The 21,849-nt window shown below is 48.4% G+C and overlaps 1 long non-coding RNA gene across 1 annotated transcript in view; it reads right to left on the bottom strand.

Moving 5' to 3' along the window:
- LOC121080696 overlaps positions 1–19,769 on the bottom strand; it is a 29,318-nt gene extending 9,549 nt beyond the window's left edge. The window contains exons 1-5 of the long non-coding RNA XR_005825465.1: positions 19,423–19,769; positions 18,366–18,542; positions 17,354–17,602; positions 4,052–9,333; positions 1,486–1,716 (exon numbers count right to left, since the gene is read on the bottom strand). This is a non-coding gene — a long non-coding RNA (uncharacterized LOC121080696). The remainder of the gene's footprint in view (positions 1–1,485; positions 1,717–4,051; positions 9,334–17,353; positions 17,603–18,365; positions 18,543–19,422) is intronic.
- Between the last annotated feature and the right edge of the window lie 2,080 nt (positions 19,770–21,849).

Here is a 21,849-nt window from a genome sequence, read left to right as displayed (position 1 = left end):
GTAGGGTTTGTGTGTGTTTGTGTATGCATACATGCTATGTGAAAGCCAGCAAAGGGGTGTGTATGCATGCATTTGTCTCTGTACGTGAACTGACTATATATAATATAGAAGTAGCCATTATATATATAATTATAGCCAGAAAACTAAACCTGTAACTATATAAAATGTGTGTACATTCCTAGAACATTTAGAGGCATATATACACATTTATATACACTTTTCTACAGCTATACACGTTATATATGCTGGGGAGTTGGTGTGTGTATCTCTTGCTAGTCCATGCTGGTTTATACTGGCACATCCCTCCCTGCGGGCTGGCGCGCTGCCCGAGGGGATGGTGCCAGCATCCCCCCCAGACTCCCCGCCAGCGGCCAGCAGCTCCGCTCCCACCCGGGCAGGTGAAGGGCACGCAGGGCAGTGGCTGCCCCCAGCCCAGCGCTGCAGCTGCAGTGGGCTTTGGCAGCTTCCCCAGCCACCAGCATCCTTGTCCCCACGCCATGACAGTGGTAGGACTGTCACCGTGCCACTCCGGGAGCCCCCCCTGTCCGGCTGTGGCAGCAGGCTGCCAGAACCACTTATCCCTGCAGCACGACTGCAGTCTCTGGCCTCGTTAATGCCATCCTGCTTGAGAAGCTTCATATGCTGAGTCACTCCTTTCTGTGTAAATATCATGGTAAAAAGACGTGACATTTCCTGGGCCATTCTTCTGTATTAATAAGATTCCAAGTACAGGGTGACCTTTTCACAAAGGATTTGTAAATGCCAAAAACTGCATAAAAATCTCTCTTTCTCAGGCAGACAGAGGCGTCATAACTTTGCATTTATTTCTTAAATGGTGTTTTCCTGCCTTTCCACTTTGGTTTTTATCATTTCTTTCCACTGAACGGATGTAATGAAACCTGTACCTTCAATAATGACCACAAAAGAGAATGAGAAAAAATCCAGCTTTGAAATAACCGCCCACCCAGGGAATCATTTTGCTGTGAAGCTGGATGAATTAAAACAAAGCAGAAGGGGATGGTGCCCGGGCAGGGGGGGCCCCGAGTCCAGCCAGCCACTGCCCACCCTTCGGTGGGCACCGGCAGCGCCTTGGGCGGGAGAGGGGCCACAGGCATCACCCTGTGCAGTGGCACCCACCTTCCCGTTTGTCTCCAGCTTTGTGCGGGCAGGACTACGCCGTTCATGCCTGCAAGAGGGTAGAGTTGGCTGGGACATGTGGGAGGGCTGGATGCAGTGTGCATAATGTATAATGAGGGCATATACCGTCTCTTACCACTGAACCATGCACACACACAGAGAACAGAAAAGTCAGCACAAAATAACTACCTGCTGCTTTTGTATCGCATTGCATTTGGGCTTTTTCAGTCATTCCTGCCTTTACAGTGTGCTTTGTTAATCTCTCTACGTGTATTTCCAATAGGCCATAGCAGAGCTATGTCTACTAAAAAAAAAAAAAAAGCATCAAAGGAAAAGGTTTGTAATTACCAGTGAGTAACTGAGGCTTCATGCAAGAAGAGGAAGCCGGTGCCCGTTCCCTGCCACGTCGGTCCGTGCTCAGGCTGTGCAGGTACCAGGGATGCGGGGGCTGCATGCCGATGCTTGGCCGTCACCTTCACAGGCTGCTGAGCAGCTGGCAGCCCTCGCACCGGCCACAGGACTGGCCTTGTCCTGAGCCAGCCCCAGAAGCTGTACAGCACTGCCCCCCAGATTTCACACCTGCGTGAAATAATTTCTGTTATTCGCAGAGAAACACAGAAACTGTTCCACAATCCCTGTTCTGTCGAAGGCAGATTGCAGGGCACGGACCTTCCCCGACCTCCCTGGCCAACCTTCAAGTGAGCTTTGAGTCGGCCTGAGAAGTGCATGAAGCTGGAGGATGGGGGAAGGACCCACACTGCTATTTCTTTTTACAGGTTAAAGACCTTCCAGTCGAGTGTGCACACCAGGCAGGTAGAAGCCACGCTGGGTATCCTGCACTTGCCCTGTCTGCCACGCTGGGTGTCCTGCACTCGCCCTGTCTGTCCCACTAGTGGCGCGGCAGGAGCCACCCAAGCCAAAGCTGCAGCGTGAAGGGTTGTCGCTGCTGTCACATTTGTGTCGGTGTAGTAGCTGGCCAAGCCAAATCCATTATCAAAGAGGCGATGCCCGTTTCACTGCCTCCTCCTTGCTCACTGGCCCACACCAACAGGGATGGCTGTGATGACACTACCTTAATTAACACATCATCTAAGTAGGCTCTCCTGCCTTTTTGGTTCAATGCCATGGCCACTTTCTCTGTCCTTTGACCTGCTGCTGCATATCTCATTTCATCAGGACATCACCAAGCTCTAACACAATTTAATTCAGCCTCCCTTCTCCCTGTTGCAATAGCCCAAAGACTTCACTTGTTACTGGCGTGGGCTCAAGCTTTTCACAAGCAACAGCTTAAAAAGGGAAAAATTGAGGCTGGATCTGACTCAAATGCAAGTTTTATATTTTAATGTTTTGTCACCTCAAAATATCATCCTCCTTTTAATTTCCTGACTGATTCTTGTGCCCAGCTCACCAAATGCTAATACCCTCCCCATGATTCGCACTCAGATTTCTCCCAAGTTTTTTTTTTCACTTTCACTGCCACTTCAATGAGAAGTATACGATCAGAAGGAGCAACAAACTGTACATTGGTATCTAACGTGTCACCTCGAATAATGAGGACATATAGGAGAACAGGAAAAACTTCCATAGCTGAATAAGAATCACCAGGTATATACATGAACCCAGCAAAGAATTATCTCTAATGTAGTGGTAAATTATCTGGAGTCTGGCCAGATGCCTGCGTTTCTCAGTTGTCTGAACTCTTCCAGGTTCTTCAGTCAAGGCCACTGAAATCTGAATAGTTGCTTGGTAGACTTACCATGTAATGATGCTTGGCAGGTTTAATTTTTTCTTAAAAGCTCCATATTATGGCAAAAGAAACAGTATACAGTGGTGACACAAGTTAATTGCACAGTTATCAGGCAATAAAATGGTCCTACTGGTTGCTTTTCAAAGGTGCTAAGGGCATTTTCAACCTCACAACAGTCCAGCAGCAGCCGGTCCCTGCACTGCTCACGGCTCTGCGAGCGCTGATTCCTTAAGATCCCAACAACACTCTGAGGCTGGACCCATAACCCCTCCGCACCAAGAGGACAGCCAGGCAGGGGCAGAATATCTGCTGGCCCTGGGGGACGGGCTCTCACTGCAGCCTGCCTCAGGCAAGCCTGGTGCTGACCCCAGAGGTGACAGCGGCAGACCAGGATCAGTGGCACGGTCTGGTCTCCCCGAAGCTGTCTGAAGCACACCCCTCCAGGCAGGCAGCTGCTGCCGCGGGCTTACGGCATGGGAAGGCGTTAAGCAGAGCAGCTTCCACATCTGGACAAAAGTTCAAGGTTTCCTGTACCGGCAGCAGGAAGAGGAGTGGGGGCACTGAACATTCACAACACGTCTTCAAAAATATTCAGCAACTTACGGAGGCAAGTTGGTGTGTCTGGGCAAGCTGGGCACAGCAGCATGCGGCCCGTCAAGAGCCCTCCGAGGGCTGAAGCACCTCTGGGTGCCATCCCGGGGCACAGGACCCACACTTTCCCGGGGCGGCTCCTTCTCTGCTGTTTGTTTCCAACTGTTCCATCATAATCTGAGTTTCCTTTCTGCAGCACAAGACTTGTTCAGTTCACACTGACTAATGAGAGTAATTGGTCCCTGTCCTCTTTATTATGTCCCTCTAAGTATTTGTAAAGAGTTATCATGGCTCCCTCCAGTCCTCTTTTCTCTTCACTTAAAGATTCCTGATTCATTTTAATTTGTCCTCCCTGACCCTCCCTCCCATTCCCACTTTATACATCAAATAGCTGAGCCTAATTACCTTGCAGACATATCACATTAGGATGAGAAAATTAAGGAGGGGACAGCAAAGCGCGCTGAAAAAACAGTTGTCTGAATTCCCAACAGACTAAAACCTTTTGCCATGGGTGACCTGCAGCTCAGGTTAAGCAGCGCGGATTTGGGTGCAGGAGCCCTGCAGTGGTTTCCGCACCTTTAACAGATCCCACCACACCAGCCCGTGAAGCCACACCGGGCATCGCCACGCTGCACCACACTGCGCCAGGACGTGCAGCGCCAGGGAGATCCAGAGACACGGGCAGAGGCGCAGCATCCCCTCCTGCTCTCTGTAACATTAAGACAGGGGTTAATTTGGATTAACAAAGTGGAAATGTCAAGCTTCATTTATATTCTGGCACCCAATGTTAATTACCTTTCCCTTTTTTTAGCAACCATTCTTGTGTTCTGTTTCTTCACTTAAAGCTGATAATAAGCTGTCCATCTAGATAACCATTCTGCTGACACAAATCATGATGGATATGAAAAGCAATAAAAAGCAAATCTAATGAGACACTGCTCAGAATGAGAGAAAAAAAATTGAACCACATTCTCTAATCATCAATGTGCAAAGCCAACTGGAATAAATTTGTTTCAAGGAGGCCTTATTTCTATTTAAATGTAAAATACACTGAAATGTTTTAAGAACCATGGAAAACTATGGATTTCTGATTAAGTATTAGCCTTGTAATCCCAGCCAAAAAAACACCCCAACCAACAAACAAATCCAACTCCCCTGCCCCAACACCACAAAGATGCCAATGGCTTCTCCAGTTTAGATTTTCCAGAGTGAACTGCAGAAAACTGTAGGTACAATAAGATCACTGAAAACGTTACGCACTTATTTGCTCTGGAAGACAAGGACTCATAAACTTGCCAGCATCTTCATAAACACTGGTAGGAAAAGCCTAAATCTGACCTGATGCCGTTATAAATAAGAGTATCATTGCATAAAATCTGTAAGAGAGCATAAGCAGCTTGAAAGGTTTTAGTCCTTTGCTCTTCCTCTGAAAACAAACAAAACCTAAAAAGCTTTTCAACCAGAAGCAAAGCAAGAAGAGGAAGAGGAAACATCACTGTCATCCACACATGGCCTCAAGCAGATCCTGAACCCCCAAAATATGCAAAATGGAAAGCTCATCCCCTTCCCTTCCTCAGGTGGGGCACAGGACCCAGCTCCATGGTGTGGAAGAGGTCACCAGAGCAGTGGAGCAGTTGCTCCGGGACACGGCACCACGTCTGTTTGGGCAAGACTCGCAAACAGCTTGGAGCAGACACTGGGGAAAGCTCTTAAAGGTTGTGTGGTTGGAGACCTGAAATTATCCCACCTCTGTTGTTGGGCTGACATCCACGTTGTCATACACACCCTGGGGGCAGGCAGCGTCCTGAGGACATCATCCCTTCAGCTCCAGTGCCTGAAGCTCAGCACGGATAAGAAGCTGGGGAATCAGCAAGGGAGGCATCGAGCAGTCCCGGGGAACATGGCAGCTCTCATGCTTCTTCAAGGTACAACTCGTAAGAAGGTTAAACCACTCCCAGTTTACTCCGTGAGCCCAGACTTGACAGTTATTTTCTCTTCCGACTGCCACAGGATACAGTACTGCATCTCTTTGCACTGGTCAGTCAGATCATCTCCAGCCTTGCAGAAGAAAGAAAAGGGCTGGAAGAGGGACATTGTGCCTCAGTTCCCTGGCAAGCCTGTGGTTCTGTGAGCCCTTCAGAGAGGCAGCAGTGCCCGCTGAACTCGGCAGTCATTGCAGTTTTCCCCTGTGCTCAAGCAGCAGCTCCGACACCTGCCAGACCCTGCAGCAAGCGGGGTGTTAAAAATGCCCCAGCCAGCCAGCCAGCCCCATCTGGAACACTCCGGGTTTCATTCTGATGAACTAGCCGTGAACCTTCTTCTTCTTACCTATGCAGAATCAGCTTCTAAGGCAATATTTTTCCTCTCCTCCCTTTCGCCCCCCCTATAGTCATATTTTCCCACATTTTACTTTCAAGCTGTATCTCTAATTGCACCCGTTGCAGAGTAAAACATAATGGCTGGCTATAACACCCAGCTCCATTGTAATGATCCAAATGTTTCAGAGCAATATTCCAAATGCTGTCATTCTGAAGTGAGCTCTGTATCGAGAAAATTATGAAATTTAGAGTAATAATGCCAATCTTTGAGAACAAAGAGTCAATTATACAGCTCAAGGGTACCCAAAAATAAATCAAGGTGCCAAACTGCGTCTATTTGCTTCTTCCCCTTCTCCCTGCCACTCCAGCACAGCATATCTCAAAGCAGTTTCAAAGTACTTGTCACCCCTTTCAGGGGGATCACCCCCTGCCCTGCAGTGTCTCATCCCTGTCTGCTCCATTGTCAGTGCTGTTTGCAATGTGCCGTCGCTGCAAGCTGCTGGGGTTCATTCATGTTATTGCTCTCCACCACACACTGTTGGGGATCAGGGTGTACAACTACTGAGGTCAAATCTGCACAGGAGAATACAATCAATTAGCTCCTAGACATGGGCTCGGCTCACACACAGGGCTGGAGCTGAGCAGAGGAGCTGCTGGCAGCAAACGGCTAGTGGCTTCAGTCCCGGAAACACGGCACCCCTCTTCCCTGAGCTCCAGCTGCTGCGGGCTTCTCACCAGCTACTGCACATTCTTCACAAATACAGTAACAGTTCAGAACACCCCTTCTATCAGACGGAGAGGTCTCCTCTAGCAGCACCCCAGGATGCTGAAACAAAAGGAATCCAAAACAACCTCCAGCCCCATCCACACTCGTTGCCCTGGGAAAGCTCCACAGAGACCACATGCTGCTGCTTTACCTTCGCTAGCTCTGCATCGCCGTCTAGTAAACACAACATCTCAGTGAACCAGTTCCTCCTGCCACAAACATGACATTAGCCTCAAAATTCCAAGACTTCACAACAGAAATTCACTTGAGGGTCTTTTTTTACCTTCTGGATAGATTTCAGAACATAGCCACAGCTCATCCCACCGCCTTAACGCACTGATAAAGTAACTAAGAAAAAAACCAGACTCCCAACCCCATGCCTTCAGAAATTTGAGGCACTAATAAGCATCAGATGTTGTAGAAACCTGCAGTGAGATTTTGGGTAAGTGGTGTGAAGAAGGTGAGACTACTAACGTCTGTTCCTTATGCTCAGTACAACGGGAAAGGGGAACCCAGCTGAATCATCAGGCACTGTGTGATTAAACTCTGAGATGTATGGCAGCCAGAAGGATAAGTGGGTTCAAAAAGGGATTCAATTAATTCAGAGGAGAAACCTGTCTGTAGCTTTTAAGCCCCTTGGTCCCAATGCAACTTCTGGCTCAGGAATTATCTAATCTGCTAATTACTAGAAACTGGGAGACTTGTTTGTAGGCATGGATCACTTGGTGTTTTTCCAGATTCTGCTGGAGGCAGGGTACTGGCTAGATGATTTTGGATGCTCTAATGTACCTACTCTTTTGTTTGGGTCTTTAAAAATCATCTTACCAGACACTCCGTGGTGCTCACAGCCTCCAGCATCCCTCTTCCCTGCGGTGGCATTCATGATGAACCGAGGGCCATGAGCTCACCTGCCAGCAAAGCCCTCAAAGCCAGGGTCTGCACAGTGAGGTGTTCAGCCACAGGGGTTTATGGATCAGTTACTGTCACTCTCGAAATCGCCACGGCACGGTGAGTGCTGTGATCAATGCACAAACAGCAGCGAGGTCAGTTCAGCCTGCCAGCCCAGCAGGAGTATCAGTCACAGTTTTCAGCCCTGTTACAGGATCACAGTAACACCCACCCCCACACGCAGCCTCACCAGGACTCCGCACAGCCTCACCCCTCTGGAAACATTGCCTGCAAGCAGCTCACCTTCACAGGTCCTGGGCTCTGATCACACCAAGCCATCCTGCCCACAGGCAGACATCTCACTCCCACAACACCGTTTCACTATGCCTGCAAGCCCGAGGCTCTGAGGAGCAGCACATGCTGGAGAGGAGCAGCAGCAGCACATCGGAGATGCTCCAGGATCTTCCAAGGGCAAGCCCGAGACCTTGCTTGCATGTCTAACACCACCAGTGAACGACAAGGATAATCCCCTCCTGGACGCAATGGCCGGTAACTCCCCTGGGGGTCTGGACCACAACTAGATGCTCAGTGTGTCCCACTTCAAGTGGGAGAATTCATGGTTACCAGTAAAAAGCACCCCACAGTCTGGGCCCCTAGTCCCACATAGACCCCAGTGCTATTCCAGCCTCAAAGCAAACCCCTGAGACCACAATCTCCTGTAAAAAACAGAGACATTCATGCTATAGCTATTTTTAAAGCCACTCCCGAACTGCAGCCTGCCTCCTGGCACAGCGTGCCTGCATCTCCCCAGGGGATATCCCTGCTCTCATGGGGTCTGCTCCTTATCCCCGTGCCACCTCAGCCTTGCCCCTGGCAGCTATCCTGTCAAACATACCAGCATCGTTTTGTGTTTCCACTGTCTTATTCAGCTGCCCTTTTGATTTTTGAAAGCTCTTTTCCCCCTTCATCTTTCTTAAATTATTTAGTTGATAGTTTATTATTGCAATAAAGTAATTGCATTGGCATAGGATGAACGTTAACATTTGCAATGTGGGTTGAGAAAAAAATCACCATCTTTAAGCCTCCACATGGAAAATAAAAAGTTCCCCCTGCAACAGAAATCACTGCTTCTCCTTCAGGTCTTTTGAACTTGAATGCCTTCACTGCAAACAACACTAACAAACAAAAACATTTTTTTCCCCAACAGACACCCGGTCCTTGTGATTTCAGATGCGTTTTTGTTTCCTTGTTTTATCTGCATGAACAGTTTGAATGGTTTTATAATTTGCCTGTGCTTCCATTTTATTATATCTGCCTTCCATCTGTTATTTTTACGGTTTATGTTACCATTCTCCTCTCACTAATGCCAGCGGCTCTATGGTAAAACCAATGTTGCATCCTAGAAACTTATCACCTCACTTGAAAAATACATCTTGTGTATGATGGCATAAGAACTGCCTGAAGAAGAAGGAATGGACCTTTTATTAATGGTTTTCTTGTAGGAAGAGCCCACACAATAGTTGTACTCAGTGCAAATACATCTCTTCTTACTGCACTTTGCAAAAGTCCTACTGAACAATAGAGAGTCTGTTCACCAAATATAAAGAAAAACCCAGTTACACAGGAGTGTTTCTCCTTTAGCTAAGGGATGACAGTGCTTTCGGCATTTTTAGAGAGTAAACGCTTCACGTGGAGGGAAGAACTCACCTTGCACAGCAGCGTGGGCACTGCACTCCAAGTGCAGCAGGACCAGGAAGACTCGAGAGTCACCAGCTCCTTCCCAGGCACCGTGCTGGGCCACGCGCAGACTTGGGCTCACCCCGACGGGCAACGATGCACCTGAGCAGGGAGCCGGGCCTGAGGGATGCTCCGTGATCTATCCAAGGCTGCAGAAAAGAGGGAAAAACGAAAATCCATCCCTTGGACCCCCAGCCCGGGCTTCAGTGACTAGTGCCCACAGCTCTCCATCACTCTCAAACAATTACAAGTCACTCGGTCACTATACCGTAACAGTCATCCTCGCTTCTAAGGATTTCAGTGGGTTGTTGGCCAGGGATCTTTCAACAAAACACTTTTTAATCAGTGTCACTTCACTGAAGGTCTCAGGACACGACCCACTGGGTCATCCTGGCAGGTGTCTTGGGTCTGCCGAGCCTGAGCAAGGGACGTGGCAGCCCAGCGGTCCAGCCAGTGCTGCCACAGCAGGACACGCACACCAGTGCCGCCTGAGCATCAGGCATGAGAGTCCGTAAACATACACAAGAAATACAGATCCCCTTAATATTGTCTCCAATACTGAATTCTCAGCCTCAGATAGACAACAGCTGAGTCCCGCATGTGCCGCAGTCTTAGACCAGTTAAAATTTTCACTTATTTGTGGCAACACACAGGTTTTTCCTCCTTGTTTTATAATTTTCCAAGCACAAGTATAATTGGCTCTGGCCTGCTACCAAGAGGTTTATTAGAGTGGCAAGGGATGAAACTAATGATTGTTAAGAAGATCTAATTCCAAGGATACCGAGTTGTTCATTACACATTTATGGCTACCAACCAGCAGTGCTCAAATAAAGGCCTGTGGATTTGTTTACCTTGCCAAGGCACTAAGATGCATCTAGTCACAAGAATTCAAAGGTTGAAGCAGAAATCAATACGGAGCTACTAAACACCCTACTGCGCAGCTGGAAGAAACTAATTTGATGACGAACCTATGAGTCCAATAAAAATGTGCATAATTTAAAATGTAGTAAAAACATAAGTTGCTAAGGCGTCAATATTTAAACACCATCCCCTGCAGTGTCACCTCTGATTTTGTGGGAAGAGCAGATATTGTTGCATACGAAGGTGACAAAGACGCAAAGATGCAAGAATTGCCCAAAATACTTCCTGGGCCAAATTCCTGACATGGATTTGAATAAAACCATCTTAGGGATAAATTTGGCCCTAGGTGTTCTCCCTCTCATTGCCAAGAACTACCGTGAAATGGGTTTCTAGTCTCCATGCAGGAGGTGAAAGCCAGACGCGCTCGGTCAGCGAGAGCTGGCCTGGGTAGCTCTCGTGCTGCTGGATGATGAGGTAGGACTGTCCTGAGGCAGGTCTCCCCATCATCCAGCTGCAGAGCCTGGCCAGAAGAATCAGGTTTTAATACAGTCACTGGCCTGCCCACCGGAACGTACCTTCTTCTATAGGATTCTTACCCGGAGCCTAAGGGTGAGGGATGCTCCAACCCCTTCAAGTAAACAAGTCACTACAAATACAATTGGAGCTGACTCACAAGTGACTCAAAAACTTGTAAGCCCTGATGATGATCAGCATGTGCATCCAGCTCAAACACAGCCTGACAGGATCGGGGGCTGCTGGAGAGAATGAGTTTTCAGCTACCGATCCTAAATCATTTATCATTTGCTTTCCAGCATCGCTTCACGCCAAGTGCTTCAAAACACCAAGATTATTGGACAGTGCAAAAGAAATTCTTCTGCACGGTCACACCAGGAGACAGATGTTATTGCTGAGGAATGTTTGGGGACAGCATGAGCTTGAGCACAGGCAGAACTCCCCCCTGTAATTTGGGGTGAGGGAGGCATGTCTGCTTCTGAGGAGACCTGTTTGCAAAGGACAGAGCTCCATAGCTTGCAGAGGACTAAGGCTTAAAACCGCCAGCTCCAAAGAAACCAGCCATGGAAGGCACGCACTTGGCGGTGCCCCCGAGACAGCTCTCTTCCCCGTCCTCCCCCAGGACCCTCCAAACCAAGTAACAAAGCTCCCAGGCAAGCAGCAGTGAGAGAAACCTCACTGAGGACCAGCCCCACGGCAGCGAGTTCTCCGCTCCCAGCCCACCAGTGCTCCTGGGCCAAAGCACTCACACTCTAAGCAACTGTGCTGCACTGGCTAATTTGCACTTTAACTAGCTTACTGTTAAAGAGATCCTTGCATTAGTTAATCCAGAGGCCATCTGCTGAGGATGATGCATTTATTACCAAGAATCTACCTATCTGCATTGTACTAGGCATGCACATGGTGAATCTCAATCATTTTAACTTAGACACTCTATTATACATACCATGAAATTTAACAAGGTATGTCCTATATGGGGCTGTAACATTGCAGCTGTGTGGACTAATTAGATAACACTCATTATTGTTCATTCAATTTGCGTTTGCAGATGCAGGGAGCTGAGTGCTGACTGCTCTCAAGGCTCTGATTGATTGCTCCCACTTTGCATTCATTAGGAAGGTGGCCTCAGCACAGTAGTTTTACAACATGTGTTTGCTACCACTTAACTGGATGTGCCAGTCAAATGCCTTGAACTGTGTGTCTTGATTAACAATATTTTGCAAATATGGCGCAGTCTATTTTAGCAGCATGACAGGCGGATTGTGGAGCCGGGCGAACACCACTCCCTGCAAAACCTTCCCCTTCCCGCACGCAGAGCAGGAAGAAATACAGCTGTGACAGTAAGGGCTGATGACAGCTCGCCAATACATCAGGTTCATAGGTGGCAGTGTCCATTGCTCATCTCCTCCAGTCAGACACGGCTTACAGAAATAAATGGGCCTGTCAGAGGGTCTGACTTTGTCAGACAAATAGAAAGCCCATAAAACTAGGGCAAATACAGTTCACATTGACCCCTGCATTTTTTCCCTAATGTCCCTTTGCAGCTACAGACGGGGGTTTGCCCTGGTTTGTCTCGCCTCCCTCTCCGCATCACCCTGCCCAGTGCCAGGCAGCTGCCCTGGGCCAATCGGTGGGTTCAGGGGCTCATGCTCTCACCCGGCTTTCTGCAACAGCAAGCCACAGCCCAGCCGTGCCTGGTGGTCCCAGCCCAGGGACCCCAGGCTCCCCTGGCCTCAGGGTCTCCCACTCCTTGCCGCTGGCCACGCAGAGGGACGGCCGGGCTGTGCAGCGCTGCGGGGAGAGGCACGGTGCGAGTGCACCCAGGAGCTCCAGCCCTTCCCAAATGAGGCTTTTCTTCAGATCGTGCTTTAAATCAGCCAGGCAATCACAACCTATTAGGAAATCGTATGTTCCCATAGGGCTGAGACTGAAATGATGCCCGTCTGTAAATTACTCAGATTAGATTACATCTTGGCAAAGCCCATGGTCAAAATAATAAAGAAACAACGCAAAAGGCAACTGATATTCGTGAAAAATAAGTATTGTCAGACTAACTCCGTGGCCTGGTTGGAAAGCAGAGCGGGCAGCCAGACCGAAGCATCTCTGAATGCTGATTCCAGCCAAGGCATCGACCTTGAGTCCTGCAGCAATGCTGGAGGCTACACCAGCCTGCGTCCCGGCGTTACGGGCAGCAAGGACACTGGCGTGCTCCCCGGCTCTTCTGGGAGGTTGTGGTGGAGGTGCCCCAGAGCTTCCCGGGCACGGGGTATCACTGACTGTGCATCGATCGAAGCTCTTACAGCTCTGCATGTCAACCAGCCCCGCGGTGCTGTACGGGGAATGCCGAAACAGCCTCAGCTCAATCCGCTATTAGCCCTCAACTCTTCCTAAAAACATTTGCTCCAGCTTCACTGACATTAATATCGTGAATAAAATTAATTGGTTCAGAAGTGTTTCCCGCAGTTCTGGGGGATGTGGGTACCTGGATATGTCCATGGCCGCTCATCAACGGCTGATGCTCAGCCCCGCTGGGTGATTGTCCAGCACTGGGCGTTAGGACCATCACAGCCCTCTCCCTCATCAGGCAAGCGACCTGCTAAAGACACGGGCTGGGATTCACCCATCCTGCTTTCGCTACCCCACGTGAAGCTGCGGGCCTCTGCAACAGAAGCCAGTGGTGACCGGCACCCCAGGCCACCCAGACGTGGTCCTGCCTGCAGGGATGCTGCCCCTGGCGCCTTCCGCACACAGAGGACTCGCAGTCTGAGCTGGTCCAGTGGATGCTGCTGGTGGGAACAAGCCATGCCCAGGAGACACGTGGACAGCAGGACAGCAGCTGGCTGCCCAAGGTTTGAAGATACACATCACATTAACATCTTCCCACATGGTCCCTGTAACCGAGGGCTTTATTCCAAGGGGTGCTGTTGGCTGCAAAGGCAAGCCAGGTGAAAGGGTTCCCACCTTTCAACCACATCCCCCTCCCTGCGCATGCTCTCCCTCAGGGCACACTGAGCCAGGGAACGGGGGCCACACTGCATGCAGCCCCCCCGGCAGCGCTGGCCTTGGCAGCTGTCAGCAAGCATCGTCCATCAGCACCTGCAAAGTCAGGAGCAACCCTCACCCTGTGGCAGCTCTAACTGAGAATGCCAGGCACAAGCACAACACAAAAGGCTCAGAAAGTTCCTTCCCCAAAGCATCACCACCACAGAAATAAATAAAAAGCATGAAGCTGGAGCAAGGCAAGACAGTGCTATTTGCTCAGAGCAAGTCAGAAGGTCGGAAGGTGGATCCCACTACTACCCACACCATGTGAGCATCAGAGCACACTCACCCCTGCAGAACAACTCCTCTGCCAGCTCTAAAATTTAAGCCTTGCCTCAGCCCAAGTATTAACAACCTGCTTAGTCAGTCAGACTTCCCTACCCCCGGGGCCTCATGTTATATTTTTCACAATACTGTAAAACAAAACCCGGGAAAACAGCTTTTCCTCGCAATAGTGCAGTCTCCACCAAAGAGGAGAGCCACAGCTCCTGCTCGGCGCTGTCACTGCTACGGCCGGTCTATAAAGCAGCTACAAGTCACAGTCTGATGGGCATGAAGCTTGGCCAGAACAGAGAGGGAGAAGAAGGGACCCTTGCTGGTGGCCCAACGGGGCAGCCGGGAAGCTTCAGCCCTCTGAAACAGACTGGGAGCTCACCAGCACAGGTGGACGGACTCGGGGCCAGAGGCATCCACCCTGGGCTAAAAAGAAAGGCTTTCATTTTGGGGCCATTTCTGGGAGAAAGACGTATTAAGAACAAATAAATCTGCCCAGGGTCCCAAGGAGAGGCTCTCAGCTGCAGCTCTGCAGAGGCATCAGGGGCCTGGACACCCGGACCCACCAGTGCGCCGGGGTGGAGATGCACATGCCACTGTGGAGAAGGACTGGCTGTCCATGAGAGGATGCTGGGTTCGCAGGGGGATCTCTACTGGCACATCCCCTGTGACATTTTACACCCTGCTTCCTAGTCAGGGCGAGTGCACTGTAATGGCAAGATGATGCCATTCAGAGCTGAACTGATTTCAGGGGATTTTTTTTTTTTTCATTAAACTCAGTGTTGCTAGGCTGCTAACACAAGGCAGCTCTGCTGCCATCGTGTTAGGCAGATGAACTGTCGCTTCAGCTCATTTCAGTGTCAAACACTGTCACTTTTTTCCTTTTTGCATATGCAATACTCACTGGATAGTTCAGGTCTATGCACAACATATTTATTCACCAGTAATCGTTTCATTTCTGCAAAGGAAATATGTTCCACTATTCCTGCAGCTGACAGTCTCTGGCATAAGTTGGAAGCTGAGGCTCCAAAAGGAGGGAGAATATGTTTATGGGATGAACCACAGCTGTTTGCAGTATTCCTTTGCCCTAGCAATTATTTTAATGGGAAGAATTCCTGGAGGGTTATTTGGCTTCTGCATAGCATGTGCTGTGTTCACAGTCACTAGTTAGGGTATCAGACGAGTGAACCTCTAAAGACATTTCTGTTCTTGTAAAGCATTTTTTAAAAAGGACGAGGGTTCAATTCTGCAGCCTACTCACACACCAGAAAATACTTGCTCCCACGGGTAGCACAAGAAATGGTGGGAAAACTGCTACATTTACATAATCTGCATTATTCTAACTAGCATCCCTGAGCTGCCCCAGACCTCCCCCCGAGGTATAAGACAGGATCGCTACCCAACTTAAAGATGCAGAGCAAGGTCAGACACATTCCTACAGCAAAGGCGAATTATCTGGCTCCTTCAGATTTTGCCTGAGGGGGAAAAAAGAGGTAGGACCCCTTGGACCTGTTCACATCACACTGCGATGTCTGTGTGCGCCTTTTTTGCATCGAGCTGTAGAGCAATTTCTGGAGCCAGGGTCTCGGTCAGGCTTGCTGCAGTGGTGCAACAGGGATTGTTCACTCCATTGCTGTATTTCAGTGATAAACTGTAGTCTATTTAAAATTCAGCAGCACCTTGTGAAGGTGTTGCTGCTTTGCCTCAGAAATAATCACTGTCAGGACAGTCCTCAGACAGCACTGCTCACTAAATAAAAAAACCAAATTCCTCACTGAAGGGGAAAGCTCCCCAGCGGCTAGCAATATTTTAGCCTGCTTGTCATCCAAGGGTTTCCAAGTACTTCAGAAGCATGAATTAAGTCCCATGACACACCTGTAAGACGGAGGTTTAACATTTACTTAGCAGTGGGTAGCACTGTGGTCTGCAGGCTTGCAGAGTCCCTAGAACCTGGGGGGATGGTGGCTCAGGCATCATGAATCTCAGAGTATCTGTTGACACCCACACAAGAGAGAAGTTGTTCCCGATCGCCTGCGAACCAGCCACCGCAGCTCCTGCCATGACCCAAGCACAAGGGCCGGGCTGGTGCTGGTGGCCTTGCAGAGGGAGCTCTGCTCCCAGGGCTGGGAGATGCTCCGCTGCCACAGCTCGGCACACCTCCCCTCCGCCAGCTCCAGCAACCGCGCTGGCTCTGGCTGCCTTCCCTGCTGCCCGGCCAAGTCTGCCAGCGGCAGTATTCCCCAGCCTGCACTGTTTTGATTAGGGCTGGCAAATGTCCGTGTCCTTCAATGAAAGCATCTTGCACAGCCATTGTGATTTGTTTCAGGTGGCTTAATGAGAAAATGAGTAAATCCCTGCCCGGATTTTTACTTTCAAATCAGCCGTCCAAAGCATGAAATATTTGAATTCCTCATAGCTTTAAAATTTTATACTCCTTTTTCTATCTAGAAATGCACATGCTTTTTGTGCACAGGAAAGCTCTAGCAGTTCATCCCAACAACAGGGCTTTAGTCACAAACCTATGAGCATCTAAGGCTGAATATTCATTTGGAGGATTCATTTAACGGACCTGGCTACGGGTGAAATCAACGAGCGGCTGAGCGGCATTTACACAACGCAGCATCTTTCCCGGCTGAAGCCCCTGCGGCAACCAACACCGGGACGAGCCGCAGCCAAGCGGCCGTTCAGAAGGTGCGCTGGGGAGGGAGGGATGGAAATCCCCTTCCTCAAAGGATCAGCCTCCCCATTGGCTCCAGCTCAGGGCTGTCAATGGTAAACCATCGGCCTAACGCGGCAGCTGCCGGATACCCTCTGTGAAGTTTATTACTGTTGACATTTCAGTTAACAATGGGCCATTTTGAAGAGACTGTCATCATCATTTCTACTAATTAACATGCTTCAGAGGTCCACCACTAGGCACAGAAATCAAATGACTCTTCTTATCCAAAAAATGCCCCTCCACCCTCCAGTAACATAGCTGAGGAAGACAGACATTATTTCTTTGGCCACAGACCTTGCTGGGCAATCCCCAGGTTCAACCATCTGCAGAGAGAACCGCCTGCTTTTCCACTTAGCACAGAATCCATTTTGCAAAAGTCTAGTTCATTTGCACCCTGTGAAGAAAATCATCCACGCTCACCCCTCAAGAGTCGGCATAAGAGACCATTTCAGAACCATGTTCACAGCTTCACAGGAAGAAAGGGCACATTGCTAACAGGGAAAAGGCAATGAGAAAACAAACTCGGAAAAGACTTTACCCTGAAACGTGATGTTTAGCCCACCATGAAATGGAAGAAGATGCAAACACACCCAAGCCTGTGATTATAAATTCCAGGTCATAGTCTGGATGTTCCTAAAAATAATGACTCCTGCATGTCATGTTCAAAGAAACATAAGCATCCGACAAGAATTAGATTATTTACTCTTCACAGGCCTTGAACATCTGAGCCCTTGTGATCACAATTAACATAAAATTCTCACCTCAAGTCCAAATCCATTTTTGGATAAAGGCTGCATCAGGCTTTCAACTGCACTTCACCTTGCCAGAAGTACTTGCTTGGGAGGATTTGCACGTGGCATCCAGGCTCAGAGGCTCACGGGTTTAGCATTCTCGGTGCTAAGGAATGGCTGAGGAGCAATGCTGTCTGCCAGAGCTGCGTAGTTTAACCAAAGCAGTGGAAAGATCAGCATGGAGACCCAGATCCGCCCAGGTGTACAGACATGTAGTTTCTAGTTGAAAGCAATAGAAATCAGTGGCCTAAATGAAAGTTAAATGCTTTAATGCTTCTGTGGAAAAAGACACAAGAGAGAAAATCATGAGTAAATAACATCTGCCAAATTATGTTTCAGAAAGTTGGCCAGAAAAAAGGAAAACCTAACAAATATCCTCTAATTCACAAAGGGGAAAACGTAACAGTTTGCTATCACCAAAAAATGCCTCTCACATAGTGAAATGCCATCTTTTATCTAGATATTTAGATGAGAAGTTCAGTGATTTTTGTCAGTGCCATCAATTTCTCTGGAGAGAATATTAGCACGCTGCTACAGACAGAACATCAATAACAGGGGAGATAAACTCTTCTGAAGCGTTAATTTTCTCAGTGTTGTGGAATCTAACTTATGCATCATCACTATACATGAGTGAGGGATAATGTGAGCAGGCACTGTAAACACCGTGCTACAAATAAAACAATATAATTCAAGTGGAATCTGCTTCTGAAAGAGATTTCCATTTGGTAACAGAGATGGGCTTTCAACAGTTTGCAATAACAACATTGCAGCCCGACACAGTTCCTTGCTGGCGGTATCTGCCTTTTTCACAAACAGTTTTGCAATAAAACCAAATGAAAATAAAGGCCAGATCTTCTAGGTATGAATGAGCACAGCCGTACGAATCCAGCAATCTAGTAATCACGGGAGAAGGAAAGGCGGGAGCAAATGCGGGGAAAGTAAATGTCAATTAGTTATTAAGGGTAGTTACATGCAAACTCACCCTTAGCCGTGTTGAACACAATACCATGTGGAAAGGTGATTTTCCTCTGCATTTCCAGTGCAGGCTTGATTTTGATCTGCAGGCTGGATGCCCCAATCATTTGGACGTTGTGAATATTTAATACCCACTTAATTGCTTCAGTGGCAAGCAGTTTCCTCTTACTGCGCTTTCTTCACCCTGTAATGAGGTTAAAGGCAGCAAAAGGACGTCCAAGATCACCCAGCCTGCATGCCTGTGACTGTAGGACACTGGCTCCTTGTTGGGATCACACAGCTGGAGGTCTGGCTCCCTAAGGAGAACTGTGAAAGAGAGCGAGCAACTCTTCTTTTTATCTGCCCTCCCACACATTTACTGTATCCAGGACACTGCTAGATCTAGGCAAATACTGCAAATGATTATGCACAAACATTCCTTGGAGTTTTTTTAATTAGCCTTGACCATTTTCTCACTCCTTTTACATGGGGCTTTCACTCCTGTGACTTTATTCTACCAGCTCTTTTCACTATCAGAGTATTCACTGAAGCAGCAAATTGTACATCATTATTGGAGATTATTCACTGAGAGTAAAGTGATAAATGAATTATTAATTCTCATTATTAGCACTGTTGTCCTGTTGCCTGGAGCCTCACTGGAATCAGACCCCATTACTTTAGGTACTGTATAAGCAAACAGGGAGCGACAATTCTTGCTCCTGAAGAGCTTCCAGCCTCAGAAGGTGACAGGGCCATTCGGGAAGGATGCAAAGAGACAAGATGACTTCCTCAGCGTCGAAGCCAGCTCTTGGTGGCAGATCTGGGAACAGGGCTGCCCTCACACATGCCTCTGGCGGAAGGAAACCTCGGGGCACAGCTTCTTCTCGCCTGCCTTTGTGCACTTACAGCCTCCTGGGGTAGGCCAGCCCTCCGCAGAGAGACGACACCTCTCCTCACCCATCCATGCAGCCTTTTTAACAGAAACGTGCAGGGAGAGGCAGGATTTGCCACCAGGGAGGGCAGTCCCTCACGGGCTCTGAAGCAACCCCACAAGAGATCCCTTGCTGGGCTGAAGGCACACTTACCTTCTCTGCTGGCTGGAGGGCTCAGCCCCCACCTCCCAAAAGCCTTTAGGCATTGTCTTGCACCTCCACATGTAACAGCTATCCCAGCTTCTCAGCTGCTTTCAGTACTAGTCAGGCTGTCCCTGCATCCACCACATCTTCTCAAGGTCAGGCAACACTGATCCTTCCCACAGAGCCTATGCTTTATGCTGCTGACGGCGTTGCACCTGAACCATAAAGCCATCATTGCATTTGAGACAAGATGTAGCCTCAAAAGAGATTACTTCACCACTGCCCCACTGTACTCCTCCAGCAGAGGAAGTTCCCTCAAATCCAACACCTTGTGACCAAATTACAGCTGAATTTCTGGGGACAGCCCTCTGCACCTGGGCCAAGGAGCATTCAAAGGTTTATCTCACCCCTTGGTGACCAGCCCCAGTGCAGCGGGATTATTGCCCAGCTCTTCCAGGCATATTCAGGCTCAGATACATTCAAGTGCCTAAGTGCAGGTGAAATTAAAGAAGGCCCCTCTGGGTACCGGGTGAGCCGAGCACCTCCATGGTGCACCGGGTGCGGGGGGGGGAGCACCCATGGCTCCGGGTCTGTGGCCATTCCCATCCCCTGGTGGCAGGCAGTGGGCACCGGGCAAGTACCGACCGGGTGAGAGATGGCACAGTCACACCCTCCCCCTTCTTGAGGAGCGCTGCACTAGCCACTAACTTCAGTACCTTCTGGTATGATGCTGTTGAACTAAATTGAATCTGTCCACTAGCCCTAAAGACAAAGCAACAAGCATGCAGAGCATGTGGGACCATTCATAAATTCAATTCATATTCCTCTAGTGAAGAGGTGTTGTGAGACAGGTCTAGATACTTCATTTAGACTGACAGGAGGAGACCTGATAAAGACAGATTGGAAGAACAGAATCTCCAAACTACTGTCTCTTTCTTTGAGGAAGACATGTTACTAGCCCCCAGAAAAAAAATTGTTTTCATTCATAAATGTCTACAAATGCCCAAGTAGCAGATCCTTCCACTACAGTTTTGCGAGCCTTCATTAGTACACTCCTCGTTCCAGATTTGTAACAAGCTCTACAGTGAGGTTTGCACTGCGTTTCATGCCCATTGTAAATGCCCTAGAAGCCAAGGAATTCACATTTAAATCTCATTTTTAAATATCTTTTAGCCTAGAGCTATGTCTAAGGCATAAATCAGACCAACGAAATGCTGACATTGATTTTCCAGGTCGTCCGTGCTGCAAATGTGCAGGTATGGAGCATGTAACTGCTGCAGCCCCTCCCGTGCAGGTGAACAAGCCCTCCGAAGGATGCAGGGGGGGCAGCAGCTGCTCGAGCGGAGCCCGCCACGGAGACCTGATGCTCGTGGTCATGCAGGCTTTCCTCACACAGAGCAGCAATGAGAAAGGCACTGTTCACCCACGGTATATTCTTTACATATAGCATATTCATTATCTATAGTACTGATTGATAGTAGTAATGATACTCTAATCAATATTAATAACACCTAATATGAGCACTAAAAGGCCCCATTATTTTTCCAGTGTAAAGAGCTATGAGAAATAAATATCCTTTCCACCATTTGCAGTTCTACACTCAAAGCAAAAGGTAGATAAAGTAAGTGGCCAGAAAACCCCAAGGAAAGAGTAGGACAATATAGCAAAAGAAAAGTTTTTATTCCATTTTGAATTAACTCAGTGGTTTAGCTATTCCCCTACCATCTCCTGCCCCAGGCATCTGAACTATTTCTAGCTCAGTCATGGTCTTGCTGAACAGACAAGATGTTTTTAACCTTTCTGGGCAAAAGCTTTGTGCAATATGTGCAGTTCCTGCTGAGATAGACATAAATTCCATGCAGGACAAGCCTGCATATTTCAGAGGCCTAGGTTTTAATATAACTATCTGCAAACACAAAAAATTACACTTTTCCTCTCCCTAGGGGTGAAGTGCAGAAATGAAATAGCGTATCTGTACAATAAGCAAGTACGTTCAAACTCGCACTGCCATTTAAGCTACATAAATCCTTTGCTAATGGTTAACTGAGGTTTTTTGTAATGCTAATCTTCAAACAAAAGTAAGACTAGGTATCTGCTCCTTTACTGCAGCCCTTAAATGGTTTTGCTTCTGTGCCACAGACAAGTCTGGTTTCGAGCAAGATACTGCATCTTAAGGCATGTACCTTAAATACATATTGGTGTGGGTTTGGCTAGGACAGCATTTCAGAACCTGGTGGATTCTGCACTAAGAAGATGCCCAGAGGTTTCCTTCTTTACTTGAGTCTGTTGGGTTGAAAGCATGCTGCACACTCCCCTGGGGAGCACACCGCCTTGCTTGACACTCCTACAGTGACAAAACACAAATGGCCACTCTCAGTGCTTCTGCCACTAACGAACACTTCTTACAACTCTATAGATTTATCCACGGTCATTTTA

Source organism: Falco naumanni, chromosome 1 (genome assembly GCF_017639655.2).
Source record: "Falco naumanni isolate bFalNau1 chromosome 1, bFalNau1.pat, whole genome shotgun sequence".
NCBI classification, from domain to species: domain Eukaryota; kingdom Metazoa; phylum Chordata; class Aves; order Falconiformes; family Falconidae; genus Falco; species Falco naumanni.
Note: the sequence above shows the minus strand (reverse complement) of the source record. Positions and strands in the feature narration are given on the sequence as shown.